The sequence below is a fragment of the Nyctereutes procyonoides genome, unplaced genomic scaffold (assembly GCF_905146905.1).
Source record: "Nyctereutes procyonoides isolate TBG_1078 unplaced genomic scaffold, NYPRO_anot_genome, whole genome shotgun sequence".
Lineage (NCBI taxonomy): Eukaryota > Metazoa > Chordata > Mammalia > Carnivora > Canidae > Nyctereutes > Nyctereutes procyonoides.
This window is the reverse complement of record NW_026575030.1, coordinates 25,901,585-25,928,907: the sequence shown is the minus strand read 5'-3', so window position 1 is coordinate 25,928,907 and position 27,323 is coordinate 25,901,585. Positions and strand designations below refer to the sequence as shown.

The following is a 27,323-nucleotide window of genomic DNA, read 5'->3' as shown; positions in this document are numbered from 1 at the left end:
GCATAAATATATACTTACAACTGGATTGTCCCCTCTATCTCCTTTGTCTCTTGTTACAGTCTTTGTTTGATTGATTGATTGATTGGTTTTGAGACAGAGAGAGCAGGAGAGGAGGGGCAGAAGGAGAGGGAGAGGGAAAATCTCAAGCAGGCTCCCTGCTCAGTGTGGAGCCTGACATGGCGTTTAATCTCACAACCCTGAGATCATAACCTGAGCCAAAATCAAGAATTGGACACTTAAATGACTGAGCTACTAGCCACCCCACAGTCTGTTTTAAAGCCTACTTTGTCCAATATAAGTATTGCTATTCCAGGTTTCTTTAGACATCCATTTACATGATAAATATTTTCCCCCCCTCACTTTCAATTTGCAGATGTCGTTAGGTCTAAAATGAATCTCTTAAAGGAGCATATAGACAGGTTTTGTTTTTTTATTCATTCTGACACCCTATGTCTTTTGATTGGCGTGTTTAGTCCATTTACATTCAAAGTAATTATTGATAGATATGTATTTATTGCCATTTTATTACTTGTTTTGTCATTTCTGGAGATTTTCTTTTTTTTTTTTTTTTAAGAAAACCGCTGAAGGCGGCCACCTGGGCTGAGCTACCTGGGCTGCCCTCTGGAGGTTTTCTGATATCTTCTTGTCTTTGTCACTTTTAGTCTATGATTTCCAACTCAGAGTCCCCATTAATGAAAGTTGTACTCTTCATTAACAATAAAAGTTGGGCAGCCCGGGTGGCTCAGCAGTTTAGCGCCTGCCTTCTGCCCAGGGTATGATCCTGGAGACCCGGGATTGAGTCCCATGTCAGGCTCCCTGCATGGAGCCTGCTTCTCCCTCTGCCTGTGTCTGCCTCTCACGCACGCTCTCTCTGTGTCTCTCATGAATAAATAAATAAAATGTTTTTTTAAAAAAGTTAACTCCTTTGAGGCACCCTGGCAGATGTTTGGGGCACATTATATAATAGATGAAATTTTTCTCTATTTTACTAATGAGAAAACTGAGGAACAAGAAAAGTAACTTGTTCAAGTTTACACAGAGAGAAAGTGGTTTTCAAGCCTATAGCTTAACTCTTATGTCCTTGCCCTGGAAATTTCTCTTGGAAAATCACTCAAAAGAAACAATCTAGGAGATCCCTGGGTGGCGCAGCGGTTTGACGCCTGCCTTTGGCCCAGGGCACGATCCTGGAGACCCACATCGGGCTCCCGGTGCATGGAGCCTGCTTCTCCCTCTGCCTGTGTCTCTGCCTCTCTCTCTGTGTGTGACTATCATAAATAAATAAAAATTTAAAAAAAAAGAAACAATCTAGAAGAAGCTTCACTTAAATTCATTTAGAGTTCATTTATTCAGCTCTTCATCTCTTTGTAGGGCACTGTGCCAGACCTAAGAATACAGAAATATAGAGATAAATAAAAGCCATTCAGAGATGACTGCTGTCTTGTTCCAGTCTTAGAGGAGCTTTTGTGGAGTGGAGACATGTAAACAGACAACATCATAATGTCATCTGGGCAGCTATGGTAGCATGGGAGAGAGATGTCTCTTAGATCATTTTCTAAGTTATGTTTAAACTACTGGTCTCCAAAATTGAGTATATGTACTGAGATGTTGTAACAATATAATATTTTATAGTGTTAGAACTGGGTGCCTAACTGGCTTATTTGGTAGAGATTGTGACTCTTGATCTCAGGGTTGTAAGTTCAAGCCACACATTGAGCGTGGAACCTATATATAAAAAAAAAAGACAATAAGCTTCTAATATTTTATAGTGTTAGAACTATTAAACTTATTTTTATATTTAAAAGGTAAGAAATTGCCTTTCTGAAGGTTAATTAACGGGTAGATACTGGTGACCTCCTCATACTGTATGTCAGAAGAAGACACAGCTTCACGCTACGGCTATCCTAAAGGAAGAGGGAATCCACAGCCTAGAAGGGGTTGTAAATACAAGGTGCCCTCTTGCTTTTTTAAATCTTCACCAATATATGGCATTTTATTTGTGCTTAATTAAGTGGATTTTCAGTCATATTTGACTTTTAACTAAATCAACCCTCACAGGTTGAAATCATTCTTACAAATATAGATGACAGATTTTACTAACAGTGCAAGAGTAAGTGAACAAACAAAATAGCAAAGTTGATGTTCTACTCTTGGCAGGAACTCTCCATAATTCATATCATTAGGTAAAAACAATATGACCTAATCAAATTTGACAAGAAATGGGCCCGAATATTTTGAAATTCTTGGGAGGAATTTTGGAAGTATGAAATTACCATCCACTATAGGTAAAGCTTACCCTAAATTTAAGTATGATTGAGATGTAGCTAATGCCAGTGTGAAGTCTTCACAATTATCAATACAGTTACTAGTTTTGAAGGAGTTGAGAACAAAAATGTTTGAGGCCTTATTAAAAATCAATTTTTAAATATTGCTTATTATACCTTATCCTTTTTATTCTTGTATATCTTATATATGCATATCACATTAGGTCAAGAGTATATGTTTTATAAATATGCAGGTTATATTGGAGCTGATATTAAAAATTTTTTTTACTAGTAGGGTATAAGATCAAAAATGTTTGTGGGCAATTATTTTAAACAAAGTTCAGTTTTCCAGATGGGTAAAGGGAGGAACATACCAGACAAAGAGAAGAGGTTATACAATACCAGAAATATATGTAACAAGGTATTCAGAAAGCTGGAGGTAAGCTTATAAGCTTACCATATAAGATACAGACCTAGAGAAAATAAAGGAAAACAATATCGGATAATAGAGATGTAGTTATGTAAATTATATTAAGCCCATATTTTCAACCAGTAACAATGTAAAGACTAATTGCAACTCAGAAACAATATATGTTACCATATTTCCAATTCTAAATACGTGTAGATTAGGATCAAGATTGAAAAGGAAAACAGAAATTGGAATAATTTTGTTAATATATTAGCATATTTATAGATGAAAATATTAACCTTAAATGTTTTCATTTAATATTTTTATAATACATTTGTTTGGTTTTAATGGAAATTCATCCCCAAACTAATTCATTTCTTCACTGTGATTCACATATTCCTCAGAAAGCCTCTGATTACAAGGAATTCTTAACAAAGGCTCCAAATTTCTCAGCAAAGCTATCCAACATTTTTGATAACATTTTTACTGATAATCTTTTGTAATGTGAGTTAAATAAAACTAGCCAATATCTACTAAGTACATACTGTATGCAAGACATCTGTTAGACACCTGATATAAAGAGGTACATGAGCCAGCCACATGAGGGGCTCTGTGCCCTTGGGGAGCTTATCCTCTAGGGAAACAAACACATGGAATATTAAATAAATAATTATTTAAAATCACATTTGAATCCATAAAAAATTTATGAGGCAGAACATAATTTGCTCAAACTAATTGCTTATGCTGTCCTATTTATACTAGGTGAGTGGAAAACACTTCAATCTAAAGTGGATCTTAAAGGATGAGTACTAGGATTTGAAGATGAAGAAAAGAGAGAGGAGGTAAATTATTTTCCACCACTTCATTTCTAACCCACCAGACAAACCCCCTTCTTAGTAAACTCCGAGGTGGGTGGAGCTGTCAGAGCAATTAAAAGCAATGTGAGTCTGTTCTGACTTTGGAAAAACCAGTTTGGCTAGAACAGAAAGCTGATAGAGGAGACTAATGGAAGATAAGGTTGAAAAGTCAGTTTGGGACTGGATTTGACAGAGCTTTGAATGTTCCACCAAGAAATCTGGGCTTTGTCTTGTAGACAATGGAGAATTATGGGAGGTATTTTAGCAGATATAAGACATTGTCACTGTAGGAAAGCCTCTGAGAGAACACACTTGTGTGGATGTTGAAATATCCTCAGTAAAAAGCACATCATACTTGGATGTGCTTGTTCCAACCAATGAGGTTTGCCCAAATGGAAAAGTAATGGGTAACTACCCAAAAAGAAGGACCATGTTTGAAATATTGCCATTGTGAAGTAGACTCTGGTTATATTAAAAGTTTCATATCAAGCCTTTGACAGATCATATATTAATACTCTAATTTTAGCATCCAAAGGACTTTTTACTATCTAATGTAAAAGGAGAATAAAACCTTGATTTTTTTTCTGCTTATAACACATACTTGTGTTGTTAATATATTGATTAGATTATTTTGAGATGTTTTAAAAATAGTATTTTTATTCCATTTCTATTCACATTTTTTGAGAAAAGCTTTGACAAGTGTAAGTATATTCACATGAATTAATATAAAACAATATGTGTTGATTGAATACTTTTACTTAAGCATACTTCTTTACAACAAATTTTAGGCAATTCAGCCTTGTTTTATGTGCATTAAAATGTAATAGTGTCTGCCTTTGGTTCAGGGCATGATCCTGGAGTGCCGGGATCAAGTCCCACATCAGGCTCCCTGCATGGAGCCTGCTTCTCCCTCTGCCTATGTTTCTGCTTCACTCTGTATGTATCTCATGAATAAATAAATAAAATCCTTAAAAAATGTAATAGATATATGTCTGAGAAGTTCTCATTCAGAACAAAAGCTTGGGAGCTCATTAGCCAGCATCAAATCAGAAATGGTCAAAATTTTCTTCTTCATATGGAAATAGGACTCACATTCCAGAATAGAATAAAAATCTTTAGGTTTTTATATAATAGTGATGGTAAATGTGAAAGCTACAAAAAAAAAATGGCATTCTGTTTCTTGGCTATTGAATATCTTGACTCGGAGGGGGAAAAACTTGAAAAAAAATTTAAAGCCCCATGGATTATCCAAAAAAGAGATTCCAGAATGCAGAGTGTCTGTCTCCCTCATTTGGTTGTGGCCATCAAGACGACCATGATTGCTCTGACTGGCTTCATTGCTGTAACTGTAGGATGGAATTCTGAAAGGAAATGGGAGAAAAGCACAAAGCTCCAAGGAATGTGTGTTCCTGTGTAATATCCCCACCAGAGTAATAGGAAGTGCCAAATATTAAACCAGAAAGGATTTTTGTGAGAGAGTTATAGTTCAGTTTGTAAACCCATTAATATTTCGCTATGTTTGTGGTTCATTATTTTTATAACATATTTTTTATTCATTAGTAGTGTCTAATACTTGAAGATAAAAGTAATAATTTAGGGAAAATGACCAATATTTCCTTAAATGAATCTTAATAAATCTTTTGAGAGCACCTGGGAGTCTCAGAAAAGTACTCACTCAGATAGTTTGTAGACCACGATTTTAAACAAAGGTCAGTTTTCCAATGGGTAAAGGAAAAGCCATACCAGGCAAAGAGAAGAGATTGTGCAATCCGAGAAGTGTATGTAGGGAAGTATTCAGAGAGCTGAAGGTAGCTTGAAATTATGCATTTAAGATTAGCATGTAAGGGATCCCTGGGTGGCGCAGTGGTTTAGCGCCGGTCTTTGGCCCAGGGCGCGATCCTGGAGACCCGGGATCGAATCCCACGTCGGGCTCCCGGTGCATGGAGCCTGCTTCTCCCTCTGCCTGTGTCTCTGCCTCTCTCTCTCTCTCTCTGTGTGTGACTATCATAAATAAATAAAAATTAAAAAAAAAAAGATTAGCATGTAAGATACAGACCTAGAGAAAAATAGGGAAAACAGTATCAGAGAATAGAGATGTAGTTAGGTAAATTATATTAAGTCCATATTATGGAGCCAGTAAAAACTCGGGTTGGTTTTTTTTTTCTTTTTGAGGAATAAGCAAGTCTGAGACTGTTGAGTATATCCTCCCTTCAGTATTCTCCTTGCTCTAAACTTTTCTGAGAATTTGAATACAGTTTTCCCATTTAGTCGTCTTTATCAAAAATGATCCAGTTATCCTAATTTTTACCATTAAACTCTTGGCTGTGATTTTATAAATTTTATAAATTTTGCTGCTCTGTGTTGGAAAACATATGAAAAGACCCAAAATTGAATATCCTGATTCCACTAGGAAGTGTTTATTGTGTGTCTACTGTGTGCCTAGAACTATGCCAGATATGGTGGGAAAACACATTTGCTTGCAGCCAATTGAAAAAACTGCTGTATATGTTTTAAAACCTAACTATGGTCTGTTTATTTGCATTTTTAAAATATTTTCAAGGTCAAAGGGTATGGGCCTTTTTAGAATTAAAAATAAATCTCTTACAGAGCCAAGTCAGCTGGAACTTTAAGTAAGTAAACTATTCTGTGGAGGCTAAGCTTTTAATCTGGCATGAAAGGAGTTAAAGTGAAGGACTTCTAAGTGCCACAGAAGCCATCCAGTGAAAAATATTACCAGGAGTCACCCAAAAAGGACATACACATGGTTTACCTTTATATCTAACTTTCTTCCCACATAAATGAAACTACACGAAGATGCAAAGCATTTCTCTTGATCTCAGTTGATGTACACATGGTAGGGACTCAGTGTTGGCAAAATGAGCAATATGATTGTATTTGAAAAGTGAGACTTAATTATAATTATTAAAATTACAATTTTATCAAGTATTTGCATATGGACAAGGATTCAGAGGAAATGTCTAAAAATAAAAAGTTTGATTCATTTATTGGTTTTCTGAATTTTTGTGACATTTTAAATGTTTTCATTATTTAGAAATGATATAGAGTATCATTTTTTTAAATTAAATACCATTCAGATATATCAGAGAAGCACAGTAGGACAAAGCTCTGTCTACACTGGGATTCAAACATGTTTTGACATATCTAGCAAATTGGTGAGTTTAGGCAGCCAAGAGGTTATTTGCATAAGGGTTTTAGGAGAAAGATTGTCAAGAAGTGTGGGTACCACTGACAAGGAAGTTTCGCTAGGCTACTTTTACTCCATTTGCACTGCTACAGTGCACTAGGCCAGTGTCCCAATTGGTCAATGCCCATGTCATCCTATATCTTGGATGTCACTCTTGGATTAAGGGGACAATGTCTTACCTATCAAGAAGATTCATTCTCGGGGATCCCTGGGTGGCTCAGCGATTTAGCACCTGCCTTTGGCCCAGGGCATCCCATGTCAGGCTCCCTGCATGGAACCTGCTTCTCCCTCTGCCTGGGTCTCTACTTTTCTCTCTCTCTCTCTCTCTCTCTTTCTCTCTCTCTCTCTCTCCCTCTCTCTGTCTCTCATGAATAAATAAATAAAATATTTTAAAAAAACAAATGAGATTCATTCTCTAGTGAAGCTTCATGGACTCTTCTTAGAAAGCACCATAAGCAGAAATAGGAGTGCATTGAAATCTTTATTATGTCACAAAATATAATCAATAGGTGAATGATTAGGACTTGTTTCCACTTCTGCAGGAAATATGACATAATTTTGCAGTCTTGGAGTCTCCAGAAAACACAGAAGCATTTTAATTTGTTGAGGGCCACAATGGAGATCATGAAAATGTCCAATAGAAAGTGGTGGTGACCTGGTTTTATGGGGCTGACTCAACAATTAGTACTAGAAGTTCTCAGAGACAACGGAAACTTCAGCAACAGACATCCATGTGGCCACAGATAAGTCTTATTCTTGAACCCATGTAAAACACTGTCTTGGGGCTCTTAGAAATTATGAGCAGAGGTTTCTGTAAGGAGCTTGAGGTCCTGCATCAGCAGGCAACAGCAGGGGCCAAGGAAATACGGATTATAAAACCATTAGTAATAAGTTAATAATTATGGGTTTTAGTTCATAAAGAATGTGAGAAGTGAATCTGCTATTCCTTCACTCAGTGGTCCTCATTCCTACATGCTTATTGTATGAACATTTCAGGGAACTGAGGGTACTGATAGTTCTTAAAAATATAGGGCATAGGGGATCCCTGGGTGGCGCAGCGGTTTGGCGCCTGCCTTTGGCCCAGGGTGCGATCCTGGAGACCCGGGATCGAATCCCACGTCAGGCTCCCGGTGCATGGAGCCTGCTTCTCCCTCTGCCTATGTCTCTGCCTCTCTCTCTCTCTCTGTGTGTGACTATCATAAAAAAAAATTAAAAAAATATAGGGCATATTATTTGTATAACTTGACCCATAAATGGAAATTAAATACAATTCTTCATCTGGTGTTCAAGCAAAGCAACAGTGAGATGTTCCAATCCTGGGAGAAAAATAGCTGGGCTGAATTTATTGATATTTAAGGTCTTTTAAAGGGTAACTTTGGATATATGTGATTTGCACCTAAAATACTGTTCTTAGAATCTAAACCTTGTCAAAGAGGCAACTCCAGGGTTTCACTTTTCATACAGTGCTTAATAGGTTATAAAGAACATTATAGTCTTCCTCGGTGCTGCCTGCGGAGGTGGCAGCCATCTATTGCTGGGCATCATGGCTGCCCTCAGACCCCTGGTGAAGCCCAAGATCGTTAAAAAGAGAACCAAGAAGTTCATCAGGTACCAGTCAGACCGATATGTCAAAATTAAATGCAACTGGCGGAAACCCAGAGGCATTGACCATAGGTTACGCAGAAGATTCAAGGGCCAGATTCCTGATGCCCAACATTGGTTTTGGGAGCAACAAGAAAACAAAGCACATGCTGCCCAGTGGCTTCCAGAATTTCCTAGTCCACAACATCAAGGAGCTTGAAGTGCAGCTGATGTGCAACAAATCTTATTGTGCAGAGATTGCTTGCAATGTATCCTCCAAGAACTGCAAAGCCATTGTGGAAAGAGCAACCCAGCTGGCCATCAGAGTCACCAATCCCAATGCCAGACTGCATAACAAAGAAAATGAATAGACAACTTATGTGCGTGTCATATTTGTGTTAATAAAACCATAAAACTACAAAAAAATTAAGAACATTATAGAATACTATAATGAGTATGTAACAAAAGCCTATAAAGTAGATAGCTAATTCTATTCCCACTTTACAGAGTGAAAAATGGAGGCAAAGAGAACTATAATTAGTTTTTCTGGCCCAACTTTACCACATTGATCAATGATTGTTCATTGAGCATAGATATATGACATCCATTATGCTCTCAGAATAACATTTTTTAAAAAAAAACGATATAAAAAAAAACAAAACGATATGAATATATGCTCTGAACAGGCAAGAGAAGTCTCTCATGAAATGAGGGTAGTTTATAAGGTGACATCCGTACTTTAAAAAAAAAATCATGGTTCTCTTTCTCATCAGCCTTTTTTTTTTAAAGATTTTATTTATTTACTCATGAAAGATACAGAGAGAGGCAGAGACATAGGCAGAGGGAGAAGCAGTGGGATTCGATCTGAGGATTCGATCTGAGGATCCCAGGATCACAAACTGAGTCAAAGGCAGAAGCTCAAACACTGAGCCACCCAGGCACCCCCGCTCATCAGCCTATTTCTTTATGTGTTGTAGTGACTGGTTTAATAATTGCATAAAAATAAATAGATGCCTTGGAAACCAATACACTCAGAGTATAGAACAATTTTAGGGCATCTGATATATGAAATGGAGATTTTTAAAAGGAAAGATATACATACAGAGTCCACCAGATTTGAAATATGGTTACAACTAGAATTTAATTAGTGAACAAACACTGAGCATCTATTATGTGCAAAGTATTGTTCTTAATGAAACTGAATCGAAAAACAATATAAGACATGATCACTACCCTTTATAATTTTTAATCTGTCTAGAAAGGGATAAGATATAGACTCGGTATATTGAAGGTCCTCAACAGATATTTGTTTAATGAATGATTGCATGGATGACTATGAGATTACTATTGGTCCAAGGTAGCATATGATACATACCAAGAAAATGAGGGAATGTGCATGTGAGTGTATTAAAAAAAACCCTGCAAAATGATATATCTTTAAGAAGTTATTAGAGTCCTCTATATGTAGAGTCATGAAGGTGAGGTCAGGTTGCAAAGCAATTTTGAATAGATAAAAAAATAATTAAGCAAAGGAAATCAGGGATTAAAGGTAGATAAGAGTATACTAAGAAGATAAGGGCATACTGTTATCTTAGAGGCAAAACTGTCCTGACTCTCATAGTATCTTGAAGGAGCAACTTGAGCATGTTGATCACTCAGGAAGCTAAAAGCTGGCACAGGACAAGTATTCCTCTAAGTTAAGATTCACGTTACTTGCTAATACAATGGAAAATTGAGTACTAGTTTGTAATTTCCCTGATGAAGAAAGTACAGATTGAGATAATTCACACTGAGATTTTGTACATTTGCAGAGACAGTGGTAATCAAAAGGATTATGGCAAAGATACACTAAAATTTATCTCCAAAGTGAATGGGTCAAAACTTGCAAATTTTTGACTGAAATCTCATCAAGCAATATAATAGATTTTTTTTTATTCCTCTGGAAAGTGGCCCAGAACCCAGTGTATTTGGGGACAAAACTTCAGTGCTCTTGCCAGGTGGACATTTAGAGGACCAGTCCCTTGCCTTGAACTTTACTGTTGAGGCTATTACCTATTGGCATCCAGATGACAACTCATGAAAGAGACCTCATCGTGCTCCCTAAAGAAACAACTTGTTCCCTGCCAAAATTAGGATTACCTTGCTTTAGGAAGAGGATGCATACTATTCTGGCAGCCAAATGATAAGTTGCCAAAAATATCATTCCATCATGAATGGAAAAGTAGACTCCTATAACCCAGAAGAGAGAGGGTATTATAGATGGCCTTCCAGACAGTTGATGAGGGACCTGCTGAAGGCTGTGCCAAAGGCAACAGTAGTACTAGGCATTACACTAACTTAATGACCTGGCAAATTAGAAACCACATTGATAAAGATAAGTCCTTGGGTGAGGTTTTTAAGCCCTACGTGTTAAGGCCTAAGGATAGGCATAGCAAAGATGAGTACCTGTGACACCATTTATTCCATTTCTATACCCATGGCCAACATGGATAATAGATAACTCCGTCTCAGGGTCCTTCTCAACTAACACAGCACTTTAAGTAGGCCCACTTATCAATGGGAACTGTCAGGTCATTTAAAACCTATTTCCTTGCTGATGGATTGCTCCAATGTGACAGATGCCTACTCCATCTTCAGATGAGAAGATAATGGTCCTGAAAAGCACTTGGCCGTGGAAGGAGCTCTCATCTCCCAAGAAGTTGGGGAGCATAACTGAGTCAATATACACTCAAGGAGGATGTCTAGGAAGTCAGGGATCCCGTCTACCATTCAGCTGACCCCAGAAGGTGGACTTCCATGCATCATTGCTCATGGCCTACTGCCCAAGAGTACCTCTGAGTAGCCAGCAGGTGAGTGAACCTTTCCATAATGAAATTCTAATACAGCCAGATTGCCTAAAAGAGTCTGGTTAGTTGCTACTTGGGCCTTGGCTTAGGACTGTTTTTGTTGTTAGAAAATACTTGGGTTTTGTGGGGATGAAATGAGATAGCACCTGTGAAAACTGTTTGGAAATTTTAAAGGCCTTGAACTCATGCAGGGGTATAGGCGAGGATGATTACTGAAGATAAGCCCTGCATTTTTCCTCAGGCTTACAATTTTTTACTTAATTGGCTCTTTTCAATAAGACCAGAAAGGAATCTTTTCCTTTGTGGGAGGCAAAAATAATGAGATATTTATCTTGACTTAGCTATCATTATGTATGTGTGACATCCCTAAATCCACTCCAGTGCACCCTCACACTAGTCAGAATTATCTTTTTTTTTTTTAGTCAGAATGATCTAACTTTCATCACTTCACCTAGCTTCTCAGGAACCAAAATTGATTCCCCTGCCTGTTGTAGAAAATTCAAGCTCTTAAGTCATGCATTCAAAGTCCTCTTTCAACTACCCATCCCTGCCACTCACCCACCAGTTGCCACCACCTTTCCAATCTCACCTCTTCATGCTTCACATTGTAAAAGCAGGTACCATTGGAGCTGGCAGTCATCAAAAAGATGATGCTCATCTAATCCTCGAATTTCTTGGTTGGGAAAACTTCAGTCCAGAGAGGTGAGGTGATATTTCCAAGGCCACACATAGCTCTCCCACTATGGCCAAGATAACATGTTTTCCATTCCCCACACAACTTGTTCCTTTGGTCCTAAGCACCTGGACAGGATGAGTAGAACTGGTACCCAGGGAACAGTGTGGTATGGGATAAATGATGCATGAAGCAATAATGAGAATTTAAAACTTAGTTCTCTTGCGACATAACTGTGTTTGCAGCAAATGACCTTTATGTCGAATATGCCACCCTCCTAATAGGGAATTCATTAAAGTTGGGAATTAATCTGTAAATTTTTGTTTTGCTGACTTTGGAAGGGAATTTTGTGACAATTCTCTTCTACCTAAATAGAATAAATGATTCAGGGCTAGAAATGATTAATATCATTTTTAGGCATGTCAGGATTTCCCTGGGGAACGGCCCTTGGGTTATTATTGTTTGCCAAGATTTTCATCTGAATTGAAGCTAACAAGGTCATTCCAAGGGTAACTGTACTGGGGAACCTTAGTACAATGACCCTGTTACAACTTGCCCAACTAGAAGCTAGGAAACCACACCTTCTTTAGAAGGTTTATATGGTAGAAAATGGGAGGTAGTTAGTGATTTAAAACCTTACTGATTATCACAAATGGCAGGAAGAAGAAAAAAGTAAAGGAAAAGCCTTGATTATAAGAATATTGTTAAAGAAAATGAAAGGAAGTTTTGTAAAAGTTCAAATACATAATGCAATTCAAAATGAGACTGATCAGCTTTCTACATCTGCTTCGATTAGTAGATAAGAATACTTAAAATTTGTGTAGTAAGTCTCTGAATATAAATTACTCCTTATAAACTGTTTGAGGGTATTTTTTATAAGTTTTCTTTAGTATTTAAATAATCACCATGAACTTATAAATATCATTTTTATATATACACACACTATAGTACTTTTTCAGATTATTAAAAATTTCAACAAATGGAACCTGAATTAATGAAGCTTTTTTTTTTAGAGATTTTATTTACTTATTCATGAGAGACACACAGAGAGAGGCAGAGACATAGGCAGAGAGAGAAGCAGGCTCTCCACAGGAAGCCCAATGTGGGACTCGATCCCAGGTCCCCAGGATCATGCCCCAAGCTGAAGGCAGATGCTCAACCACTGAGCCACCCAGATGTCCCTAATGAAGTTTTAATATGCCTACAAGTAAGTATATTAGTCTAAATATCCATATTAAGCTTTAGTACCTTTCAGACCTTAGCACTTAAAAACATATCTCTATTGCACTAGGACTTGCCTATAACAAAATTCAAAGGAACAAGCTTTGTCCTCTACTCCATAAAATTGGAAATAGTTGTTTGTTTTAATACAAATATTCACTTTACACCCCCGGCTTCCTAAATCCTTAAGTAATTGACTCTTCAGGAAGATGTTTCATTTCATACATGGTTTCCCTTTTTCCTGGCTCATGGCAAAGTGCACCAAGAGCCCCCCCAAACCCAGAGTTCATTAACATCATTAATTCAGGCTCCATTTATTTGAAATTGTTAATAATCTGAATGAGTACTATAGTCTCCATGTGTAAAAATGATGAGAGATTTTCTATTTTTTTAATTCCATGGTGATGATTTAAATACTAAAGAAAACATAAAAAACAGCCTCCAGCAGGGTGTGCTTGATCTATATTTAGGAAAGACTTTAGAGGTCATGTCATCCAATCTGAGTGGGGAAAAGTAACTGCAGTTTGCATAATGAAAAACTCCATGAATGTTAAACTGAACTTGTTGACTATTGAAATAATAACGAACTAAATAAGTCTATACAAATATAATAATGCATTTTTAATATAAAGATCAATGTTAGGCATTCAATCTATTTGCTGTGTAATTCTTTTAAGCCCAAGACTCAGGAAAAGGAAAAGAGGAAGCCTCCCCTTCCTCTCAGGTGGCCATCAGTTTCTTCTGTTTTCTCTAACCTCTGCAGTGAATATACCACTCTTACTTGAGATCAAAGTAACTCTGCCTCCTTTCAGTTCTTTGTTAACATTTACACGAATTCTCAAAGAGCAAGGGGGTGAGAGAACTATCCCTTCCTGCTTTTTGCTTCTTCCTCTAAAAAGATTAAAAATCCTTTTGCTTGTCTTGACCTTTTGGGTGTGACATGATACATTCTTGTGTTTGTCTTGCTGCACATGCTAGATGTAGAACCATGTAGTGTTCTCCCACTTCTCCTAGGCTAAATGCACATCAGGCTGGCCTCAGATCCTCTCTTTATCATGTCTCCAGCCTTTCACAGATAGAGCCCCACATAAGCTTCACCTGCAGGCCCTAGCCTGTCTGAGCCCCTGAGTCAGTTCTCCCTAGGGCTAGAGGAGTATCCGCAGTCTCAGCCCCATCAGTCTGAAATTACGTTTGCTGCCTATAGAGTGCCGGCAATGGAGAACTGGGGCCTGCGAGGCTGTGGAGTAACGGCATCTCCAATCTGTGTTGGCCTCAGCCGTGTAACCAGGAGGCAGCAGGGCGCAGTGGAAAGAGCAATAGCTAAGGAGCCACAGAGACCCGGAAGGTTATTAGTCTCCCCATTCTGATGTCAGCTGTATTACCTTGGACAAGTCACTGAACTTTTCCAGATTCCTGCTTCTTTACCTGCAATGCAAAGGAAGGTTGTCTCTACTGCCTGTCACCTACAGGAGTTCTTGCTGGTAGCCATATTCAGTCTTGCTATTACACTATTTTCCAATTCCGTACAAATAGAGACTTCTTTCTTATTATACCTCAAATTAATTTTGCCTGATAGGATGGTGGAAACTTTACCAAATATAAAATCAATCATCTGCCTTCTTTTGTAATTTCTATTTTTTCATACCCTTAAACAATACATTTAAACCAAAATTCTATTAGAGGGGAAGAATGTCTAATCATAATCATAATAATTGCTAATTTATAGTGAGGGTTAACTCTACGATAGGTACTGACATGGTGCTTGACATGGATTGTTGTACTTAATTCTTGCAGCACTCTTATGAAGAAAGGGTTTTCAGTTAAAACCAATAGGTTATTCTTTTTCCTACTTCAAGCAGTGGTCATGTCTAATTCACTCCTGATAATGAGTGCATTTATTGCCTGGTGCCATATTCATTTACTTGTTGAATATCTTCTGGGTGCAAAGGAAGATTAGGAGATTTGCATCTTGAAGCATTATAAAAGATGAAAGGTATGGTCCCTGCCCTCAAAAAAACCAAAAGCTAGTAGGGAAGCAAATTGAGAAATAGTGAATTTCAAAATAAGTAAAATAAAGTAAATGCTTTAACAGTGCTACCAGCTAAATGCCACTGGGCCCAGAAAGGGAACAACATATTTCAATGCTTTCCAGAAAGCTTGATTTCAAGGTTTATCTCTAAGTGAAGCCTTGATGAATAAGGATTTTGAGAGGCAGAGAAGTGAGAGAAAGACATTGCAGGCATAGGAATCACATGGGTAAATACTCACACTGAGTCACTATTGACTCACAAACCTCAGTGCAGGGCTTGTTCCTGGAATAGCAAGGAGTTTGGGGTTTTTAAACCTTAAGGTATTTGCAAGGAAGTCCTAATTTTGTAGATGATAGTAGAAAGGCAGAATCATAAAATCTTAGGGTTAAAGAGTACCTTAAGGTCATCTAATCCAATAGCCCATCCTATACCTAAATCTCTTCTAAAACCTTCCTGCCACATGGTCATCAAAGCTAGGCTCACATATTCCTAGCAACAGATACCATATTATCTTCTAGGGTAGCTGATCTCATCATTTTCTGAAATTATTTATTTATTCAATTACTGTCTCTATCAGACTAGACCTCAAGTTCCGTGAGGGCAGGGACTATTTTGCTTGCCATGTATCCTCTGTGCCTAGCACAGAGTAGGCATATGATATTCATTGAAATTAATGCATTTCATCTCAGGATAACTCCATTTATAAAATTCTTTTTAAAAAAGATTTTATTTATTTATTCATGAGAGACACGGTAAGAGTCAGAGACATAGGCAGAGGGAGAAGCAGGCTCCCTGTAGGGAGCCTGATGTGGGATTTGATCCCAGGACCCCAGGATCACAACCTGAGCTGAAGGCAGATGCTCAATCACTGAGCCACTCAGGTGTCCCATTTATAAAATTCTTAAGTGATTTCCACAAAATAGTCTTTTACATACATGAAGACATCTATAAAATCCCTCGTGTATTTTCTCCAAGTTACATATCTCCAGTTGGTTAACAATTCCTCATGAGATATAACTTTGAGATCCTTCACTATCCTGATTACTCTCTCAAATTCCTTTTTGTCTCTATTTCTTTTAATGTTCTTCTGCAGTAACAGAAGACAGCATTCCAACTTCGTAGCATCCTTCAACTAAGCAGGTCTGATCATCTCTCTTGTTCTAGGTCTTTTTTTTTTAAAGACTTTATTTATTCATGAGAGACAAAGGCGGAGGGAGAAGCAGGCTCCATGCAGGCAGCCCGACATGGGACTCGATCCCAGGACCCCAGGATCAATGCCCTGGGCTGAAGGCAGCACTAAACCGCTGAGCCACCCGGGCTGCCCGTCTTGTTCTAGGTCTTACACTATGACCCAAGATGGCATTTTTTGAAGCCTACTTCACATTAGTGCCTCCTGTGTCTCTAATTGTTAGATAACCACCCTCCTTCCCACTCTCTATACCCCCTGCTATGTTCTACTTACTACTTGCTAACATCTCTTCTGTCTCGACTTGTACAGAGTTTGAAAACCAAGCCCATGCCTCACATTTAGGGGGCTATTAAAATGACCCAGGACAAAAGATACAAGGTACTGAACTAGTACAGTGTGGCCAGAAAGAAAGAAACAGAAACATACTCAAGGCATGATCAATAGAACTTGCAATTCACTGATTTAATGACTGATACTTACTTTCTTAGTGGACGCCTCTCTTCCCAGACTGCTTATGAGTTAGGAGTCAATTCCCAGCTTCTCCCAAGCAAGCATACAACATAGTCTTTTTAGTCTATGTATTTTTCCTAGTTACAATTTAAGCACATACTGGAAAAAGTCAAAGGTAGCAAGATTTCTAGCCTGGATGTTTGAGAGAATGGTAGTCCTATTAACAGAGTTAGGAAATCCAGGGATAGAGTTTAAGGTGATGATGAAGCATTTGTTTTGGGACATGTTAAATTTGTAAGCTTGAAAATATCTAGAAGCAGTTAGACAACTTTTTTTAGTACTCTGGATTTGGAGCACAAAGCTGAAATATGGACTTGTGAGTCATCAATGGAGATACTCGCAGATTTCCCAGACAATGAGAATGTTGAAGATCATCTGGACTGAAAAAAGACATGACTAAGAACAAAACCTTTACTATTGGCCTCCTATAATGGTAGAGGAAGAATCTCTCAGAAAGAGAGAGGTGTGCTCCGAGGGTATGAGGAAAACTTGATGAATTTAATGTTGGGTCAACCAAAGCTGGACATGATTGCAGAAGGAAGATAAAATCAGTCACATCAAACACAGCAGAAAGCTCCTGGAGAACAAAAATTCTTAAGATGTTACTGAGTTTGTCAGTGAAGAGGTAGTCTGATAACCTTGAGGAGAATAAGTCCAGTGAAGTTGGAGCCTGGCTGCAAGTTGTTAAGAAATAAATTGAGTAAATTGTAACAATGAAGTCGAAGCAGTAAATGTAGACTGCTATTTTGAGAATCTGTGATACAGTACATGTAAAATAAAAGAAACAAATCCTTATGAGATTCATATGATCCACATATTCTAAAATATAATATGAAGTTAACTACCGTTTTACTGTAATTTCCAACTGCCTCAGAATTAGGCACTTTATGGGCCTTTTGACTGTACCAGGTATTCAGATCTCACAATATTAAAAAAATGGAAATACATGTTTATATAGACTAAATTGAATTTAAATGGGGTTACATGTATTTTCTTGTTTTTCACCCCCACCCTGGATCCCTCTTAGGTGTTCAATTCTTAGATGTCCAATAATTTTCTTTAAGTTCAGTTTTCACCTAATGCTGCCCAGGCTGGATGGCAGGTCAAGCTCTTTCGACTTTAATGCAACATAGATTCTGTTGGAAATACTACTATGTCTAATGAATTTCTGGATCCCTTCTATATTGTCTTCTAATGCCACGGGATACGAACCTCTGGGAAGTTCACTCCAGCCCTGGTCTCCACCACACATAGATTCATAGGATGTCAACTCCGGAAGTGGCTTTATAATTCTCCTTGTTCATCTTCCTTTATTTCATAAGTGAATGAACTGAGCTCACAAGTGGGAAAATGACTTGTTCAAGTAAGCATTGGCACAGAGTGACTGCACTGTGGTCTTTAGAGTTAGGACTGAATCCTGGATTCATAACTACCTAATTTTATGACATTAATCTAGGCTTCCTGCACCCCAGTTTTCTCATCTGAAAATGGGGCCAATGACCATTACACTTGCTTCATAAAGTTGCTGTGTGACTGAATAACATATGAAGCATCTAGTCAGTACCTGGCACATGGTAGAAATGCATAAAATGTTGATTCCCTCCCCTTTGTGCAAGTTTCCATGGAAACAAAACTCAAGTAAATTCAGGTCTTCTAAATTCCAGGCCAGCACCCTTTTCATACATAGGGATCTTCAAATTGGGGTGTACAGGGGCATGGACAGTTTCAAGAGAGCTGATTTCCAGATCCTCAAGTTCTGTATGAACTATTCCCTAACTTTTTTTTTAATTTTTTAAAATTTTTATTTATTTATGATAGTCACAGAGAGAGAGAGAGAGGCAGAGGCACAGGCAGAGGGAGAAGCAGGCTCCATGCACCAGGAGCCTGATGTGGGATTCGATCCCGGGTCTCCAGGATCGGGCCCTGGGCCAAAGGCAGGCGCCAAACCACTGCGCCACCCAGGGATCCCCCTATTCCCTAAATTTGGTCTGACTATGCATCTGCAGTTGAGAGTTTCATTTTCCTCCTCATATTTCACAATGATTTTTCTACTTTGTAAAAGACAGACATGTCAAACGTAAGTTGCACATCACCATGAAGTGGTGTATCTCCAAAACAACAAAGGGACTTTGGGTAAGTCCTTTGCTCAGGATACCATACACTGCATCTCAATCTTATTTAGAGGTACAGTTCCAATAAATTTTTTCTTTTTGGATTTAGTAAGATTATTAAAATTTGTGATAATGTAGTCTGCTCAATTGTGCAATTCCAATAATTGCTCAGTGTAAAAGAAACTTTTCAACACTTAGAACTTTATGGTCACAAGTTTTTTTTTAACTTTTAGTTCACACACATATATATTTTTGTTAAGGAACGATAGGGTGACTGATAAAAGACTTCTGAATAAAAAAAAGACTTCTGAATATAGAAATATGTTACATTAGATAATTTGTGGAGGAAGTGGGATAAAAATACAAGTTCTAGGAGAGAAAAATCATATAAAATATTCAGCAGTCAAAAAAGAGCTTGTTGTAAACTTTTAAATTGGATGAGGTGGGTAGTATTTATTATACACTGCAAATTATGGCTTTTACTTCTATTTTTATGAAAATATTTAAATGTCAACTTAAAAATGGATTAGAAAGAAGATATTTTTTCAAAATTCTTTTAGTGAGTACTACCTAGATTACCCTGGAGAGGTCCATAGCCCCATAGCCATTTCAGAGTTTTACCCTTATTCTAATCTGTGACTGAAGATCTTTCCCTTTTTTGATTTTTGAAAAGATACACACACACACACAAAAGCAACAAATCCCCAGGGCTCTAGGTCTTCTTCCTTTGACCCCACATTCTCTCCTTTGCCATTTAGGGATGTCTTTTGCTCCCAACCCTGTGAGTTTACACCTTGTCAGCCCCAATGCTTCTTCTCTCGCCAAACTCCATACACACACTTGCCCATTTTCTTCTGAAGTTGTTCCAGCCATTAGGAAACTGTCAGATCCTTCTTTCATTTGTTGTTCCAACACGAATTCTGAACTTTCAGTATGCATCAGAATCACCTAGAGGGCTTGTTAAAACACAGATTACTGGGTCCCACTGCTAGAGTTTCAGATCCAGTATTTTCGGAATAAGGCCATAAAATTTGCATTTTTAACATGTTACCAGGTGTTGCTGATGCTGCTGGTTTGGAGATCTCACTTTAAGAAACCACTGCTCTGTGCTAATGTCTGGTCAGTTCCCCAGAGATCATGTGGTCTAAATGGCAGGTATCATCATGTCTAAAGCTAAGAGTGACACCAAAAGAGATTATACTAGACAAAAGCATATGAAGCTTCTTAAGCTGATTTCTCAATCTAAATTATTTTTAATATTGTATTTATTTATTTATTTATTTGAGACAAACAGAGAGAGGCAGAGACACAGGGAGAGGGAGATGCAGGCTCCTCGCAGGGAGCCTGATGTGGGATGCGATCCCAGAACTCTGGGATCACACCCTGAGCCAAAGGCAGATGCTCAACAGCTGAGCCACCCAGGAGGAGTCCCATACAATCTAAAATTTATTCAGGATTGGATTGATTTAGAGCAGAATTCAGAGCAAATGCCACAAAGAGGAAATATTGACAAAGTTTCATAGCAGCTACTAAGAAAAGGAAAAAATAGAGGAACTTACATTCACGGTGGGTCTTCTATATACCAGGCATTTTTCTAGGTAGATTCTCAAATGTTATCTCTTTTAATCCTCATACTATTTTTGTGATCTGAGTTTTATTTTTTATTATTAAATATATACTATTTATATACTCTATGTTATACATAAATAACACTTATTATTTATTCTCTTTACCCATAAGAAAACTGAAGAACTATGTTATACATAAATAACACTTATTATTTATTCTCTTTACCCATCAGAAAACTGAAGAACTGAAAGAGTAAATCCACCAGAAATTGTCCTTTAAACTATTCACTAATTTCAGGTGACCATATAGAAGAATGAAAAAATCGTCAGTTTTTCAATCTGCTACTATAAGCAAATAAATACCTCAAGAAAATTATATGAAATCACTTAAAGAATCAATACAAGGAACAAGCAGATTTTATTAAAGGATAAACAATGGCTCCTACCCTGGTCATTCATCAGTCAACAGAGAACAGAAGAGACTCTAGCATCTCTTCCCACCCAGTACCCTTTATTGATTTAAAAAAGAGGCATTGGATTCCATCAACCATAACTCAGTTCTTTCAACACTATTGGAAAAAAGAAACCACCAATAATAGTGTATTATTTTAAAACTCAACATACATAAATCACAAAAGAGCATTAGGTAATAGAATATTCTAGTATCCTAGAGAATGGGCTAATAAAGACTAATAATAGAGTATGTTTCCCATTGCATGGAGAATTTGCATAGTGGTGTGTGTGTGTGTGTGTGTGTGTGTGTGTATGTTTGTGTAGTGTGTTCTCATATCATTATTATTCTCAATTTCCAGAATCCAATACAAAATTACCAGGCAAGCAAAAAGGCAGGATATCTTAACCCCTAAATAAGTAAATAAAACCCCTTTTATTTATCAAAACATAAATACATCAAAATCAACCCAGAACTGATATAGATTTTATAATTATTGGATAGAGATATTAAAATGGTATTCCATAGGTTCAAAAATTTAGGTAGTGACATGGAAGTTATATATTTAAAATGATCAAGTCAAACTTTTATTTTTTTATTATTTTAAAAAGATGTTATTTATTTATTTGAGAGAGAGCACAAGTTGGGGGAGAAGGGCAGAGAGAGAGGAAGAAGCAACTCTTTGCTGAGCAGGGAGTCCCACATGGGAGGTCCTCAGGATCCCAGGATCATAACCTGAGTCCAAGGCAGACACTTAACCAACTGAACCACCCAGGTGCCCCTAAATCAAACCTTTAAAGATCAAAAGTATAATGTGTGAGATGAAAAATACAATGGGTGTGATTAACAGCTGATTAGATATTGCCAAAAAAAAGATTAGTGAATTTGAAGACAGCAATAGCAGCCACCCAAAATTAAACAAAGAGAGAAAAGAGAACTAAAAAAATTATGATGGAGCATCAGTGAGCTGTGGGTCAATTTAACAGTGATTGGAACTTCCTGAAGGAGAAGTGGGATGAACAGAAAGATATTTTAAGAAATAATGGCCAAAATTGCTCCAAATTTGACGAAATTTGTCCAAAAGGCTTGGAAAATCCTAAGCACAAGACACAAAGACACATAATAAGTTGTTCAAAACCAATGATTAAGAGAAAAACTTAAAATACATCAGACATGTTATAGAGAAACAAAGGTAAGGATTCTAAATTTCTCGTTGGAAACAATACAAGTGGAAGGGAGTGTAACAACATCTTTAAGGTACTGAAAGGGAAAAAATAACTATTAACCTAGACTTCTGTATTGGCAAAATATCTTTCAAAAACAAAGGTGGACTTATACTGCTGGTGGGGATGCAAACTGGTATAGCCACTCTGGAAAACAGTAGGGAGGGTCCTCAAAAAGTTAAAAATAGAGCTACCCTACAATCCAACAATTGCACTATTTACCCAAAAGATAGAAAAGTAACGATTCGAAGGGATGTATGCACCCTGATATTTACAGCAGCATTATCAACAACAGGTAAATTATGGAAAGAGCCCAAATGTCCATTGACTGATGAACGGATAAAGATGTGGTATATATGTACAATGGAATATTACTCAGCCATCAGAAAGAATGAAATCTTGTTATTTGCAATGACATGGATGGAGCTAGAAAGTATTATGCTAAACGAAGTAAGTCAGTCAGAGAAAGACAAACACCACATGATTTCACTCAGATGTGGAATTTAAGAAACAAACCAAATGAACATATGGGGGGAAAAGAGAGAGAGGCAAACCAGGAAACAGACTCTTAACTATAAAGAACAAACTGAGGGTGCTAGAGGCTAGGTGGGAGGTGAGGGAGGATGGGTTAAATGGGTGATGGGTTAAGGAGAGCACTTATTGTGATGAGCACTAGATGTTGTATGTAAGTGGTGAATCACTAAATTCTACATCTGAAACTAATAGTATACTATATATTAACTAGAATTTAAATAAAAACTTGGCCACAAAAACGAAGGTGGAATAAAGAAGTTTTCAGACATAGGAAAGCAGGAGTTGAAGAATTCATCATTGGCACACCCTCACTATAAGAAATAAGATTTCTGTTTCCACCTTTCTAATTCAGAAACCTTTTATTTCTATTTCTTGTTTTATTGCACTGAGTAGAAGCTCCAGTAGAATATTGAATACAGAACAGACATTCTTGTCTTGTTCCTGATCTTGGTAAATAATCCTTTCATCAGACTCTCTTTAGTCATCCATTTTGAATGTACTGTTTCCTATAAAGATTACACTAATTTCTTCCCTATGTAGAAGGCAAATAAGAATCTGAGGATGAAATTGCAGAAGACAGAACATGACTTGCCATTAAAGAACTAAACAAAAACAAAAACAAAAATATACTTTCTAATGAAAACCATTAAGAAATGGAAATGGTTGAAATGGAGAAAGTACCTTTCTAGAAGTTCCAAAGGACCACATTCTATGAGAGAGTGGTAGTGATTCTCAACCTACATGGGAAAAGAAACTTGTTGCCTCTGCCATTTCTGCTGTTTCCTTATGGTTGTGATGATCTTGTGATAATCTGAGGTCATGTGATGTCTCAAAAGAAGGGAAATTATAAACAAACTATGCGTTTCAATGCTTATGTAATTATGTACAGTGTTACATATAAATAATCCAATATACTGCTATTTTATTTGAGCTTTTCTATAGTTTATTAAAGCCAAAACATTTTTGTAGCTTTGTCCCTCAACTTATTAACTAGATTCATCTTTCTTTTAAAATATTTTATTTTTTATAGAACAGTTTAGGTTTACAGTAAAATTGAGAGGAAGATCTAGAAAATTTCCATATACTTCCTCCCCTGCACATACATAGCCCTCTGGATTACCAGCACCCCACTAGAGGGGTACATTTGTTATAACTGATGAACCTACACTGACACATCATACTCACCCAAAGTCTATAGTTTACACTAGGGTGTACTCTTGATGTTGTACAATCTATGCATTTAGATATAACTACTAAATTTTACAGAAATACTTTCATATTGTGTTTAAAATGTCCTCTTGAAATCTTTTTCGGGAGGCTTTAGCAGCCAATTTATTGTAAATTCTCAATGCTTCACTGCTCAATAAAGAAGTTCCATTGCACACAAGTGTTGTACCTGCTAGGATTCATGAAGCTTGCTAGAAGAAAATCTGGTTGCCAAACAAATCTCTAAGAATTCGGAACAAATTCTGATAAGAAAAGATGGTGCTGAGTGTTCTGATGGTATTGGGCTCTGGGGTGTGTTTATTTATTTCCTCTGGTGGGTGTCTCTCTGACCTGTTTAGGTCAGTGGGAAAAGAACAAAGGCCTTTCCTCTTCCTGATTACACCACCAGGAAGCCCCAGGTAGCTGAAATGAGAATGCTTCAAGATACAGGAATAGATACATTCCCATAGAGAAAATAGGACAAACAACCAATTAAGCACTGACACCGGAGGAAAGACCAACATAACAGCCCTGGAAATCAACACACTGAAGTGAATGAGGCCTTCAAGGTTTGTAGTGAATGTCAAACTTTAATCTGGATTGACATCCCAGATAACTTGGTAATAATGGGTGAAATTTAGGTATACTGGGATTCCATTTGTACATAATTGTTTGTATTTTATTACTTAAGAATTAATACATGCAGGGGTGTATAGTTAAAGGTAAATCTACCCTTTTACCTAATCACTATAACCTTAACCAAGTCTGGTACCCAGAGGCAACTACCATCAGCAGTTTCTGATGTCTCCATTCAGAGATGATCTATGAATATACAGGATGGGGGAGGGGAGAGGGCATAACTGCAATACAGTGGACATACTGTTTTGTACCTCACATTTATCTTTTAACAATGTATCTCTGAGAAATGTCCTATTTGTACATAGAGTTCTGCTCCATTTTTTTTGAAACAGTAGCATAGTTTTCCATTGTGTGGAAATACAATTATTTATTGACCAGTCTGAAAATGATGGATATTTAGATCATTTCTAGCCTGTTGCTAGCATTTTTCTGCTTTTTAAAAAAAGTATGCGTTTTAATGATGCCTTTTAATGAATGTGTTCAATAAAATGGATCAGCTAGGAAATAATACTTCATATCTATCAAAATAGCTAAAAATAGAAGATTAAAATACTTTATTAAAGGGGCTATGGAAAAACAGGCACATTGATTGGTTCTAAGAATATATACATATTTGTTGAAGTAGCATTGCAATTATTCTCAAACATTGCCATTTACCAGAATTTCTTTAGTTTTCTCTTAAAGCACAGATGCTAAGGGTTTCTTCCCAGAAATCCTGATTTAGAAAGACTGAGTTAAGTTCTCTATATCTAGAAGCAGGGTTGAAAGAACCACTCTACCATCCTAACCCTAGGCTCAGATGTGCACATATTGGCAGCTACCAACACTCTAAAATTAGTTCTTAGAAAAAAAAAAGGCCTTTATAGACCTTGCCTCGTGAGTTCAGCTTTATTAAGGGATGATATACCTCACTTTCCTATTATTACACATTAAAAGCATTTTTTATGGAAAAAAACACAGAGTTGATTGTATTAACACAGCTATTTACATAAATCTCAATTGTTAGTATCTTTGCTGAAATATAATCCATAATTTAATGCCAATGTATACATTAGCTTGGTTCTTTTTCCACTTAGCTTTATTTCGGATGCACATTTACATATACAAATAGATCACAAAGTTATTAGTTAATAGTTCTGTGCTTACATTGTTTTATCTTATATTTTATAAAACCAGTCATTGAGTCAGGTCATTTGGGTTGTGCCTAGTTTTTCCCTAATGTGTAAGTGGTACAGATATAAATATCATTTGCAGACTTTTTTGGTTTTAAATTATTTCCTCATTCATTACTAAAAGAAGCAGTTGTGCATAAAAGGGATAAATGGTTTCAATACTTTTGCCTGCAGAGACTGCTGTACAGAAAGATTCTAAGTTGCTGTGAATGGGCCAGTATGCCTGCTTTCCCATAAGCCCCTCCAACAAGGGTTCTTATTCCTTCATTTTAATCCAATAAATATTGTTTTGTTTCATACCTAAAGAATTTATTAAACATACTTATCAAAATGGTTTATTTATTATAACATATTTTATTCAAATAGATTATTATTTATTTATTTATTTATTTATTTATTTATTTATTTATTTATTTCTTATGATGGTTTAAGTTGATTCTGGCACCAGACTGCCTGGGTTCAAATTCTTGCTCTGACATATGGCTTTTTTTGTGCCTCAGTCCTCTATGTTTAGAATGGCAACAATGATGGCACCTACCTCAAATCCATTTTGTGAAGATTAGGTAAGTTAACTGGTTGGAACTGTTCTGGTATTTGGTAAGCACCACTTAACAGCAGACCATTATGAGTGTCCATGAACGCCAGGAACAGCGCTAGACTTCTGAGATACACCTGTAAAAACCCAAACACAGCAGAGATGCTCACAAACCTCACAGACTATTGGGGACACACGCAATTCCAATATGTATGACAGGTATGTGACAAGGGAACACAGAAAATTCTTCTAACTTGAATATTTGATTTTTGCATTAGAGAAGCTACACAAATATTCTGAAATGTTGGTTGAGGTTATGTCCTTTCTGATGTGAGCTGTTTAGTCCCTGCCATAGTCTATTGCCCATGAAGCCTAAGTATTACGGATGTGTTTTCAATATTTTTCAATTTATAAAAGCAATGCCTATCTTGCTCTAGACACACTAGTATGCTCCATCCTCAGAGAAGCTGATTTGCTGTTCTCTGTGTCTGGAAATCTCTCCTCCCAGGATCCACATGATTTGTTCCCTCTCCTCTTTCAAGTTTGCTCAAATGCCACCTTCTGTGGCAGATCTTCCCTATTACCCTGCTTAAAATTGCAAACTTCATCTCCCAGGACTCTATTCTCCTTCCCTGATTTTTTTTATTCTTTGTGTATTTCACATCTGTACTAGAAAACTTATTTAATTTTCAATCTCCACTATTAGAACAGAAGACTCACAGAGTTAGTAGTTTTGTCTATTTTATTCTTCACTAGGTCCCCAATATTTGAAATAGTTTCCAGCACTTAGTAGGTGCTCAATAAATATTTGTTGAATAGACAAATTGTCATTTACACAAATGACATTAGTATTATAATATATGTATCATTCTGGAACTTATGTTCTCTTTGAATAGTACATCTTAGGTATCTTTTCATGTTAGTACCTATAAATCTTCCTCATTCTTTTTAATAACTATCTAATTGTCAGAGTATTTGGCTTTTCATTAATAGGCATTTGAATCATTTCCATTTGTTGCTATCACAGACATCGCTGTAATAAATAACATATCATTATACAACTGTGGTTTTCTTGTAGGAGTTGAATATTGAGCTTTTTTCC

General features: G+C 36.9%; 1 pseudogene; it reads left to right on the top strand.

Annotated features, from left to right (window-relative positions):
- Positions 1–27,323, top strand: part of LOC129503608 (60S ribosomal protein L32-like) — a 64,924-nt pseudogene that overhangs the window by 7,568 nt on the left and 30,033 nt on the right.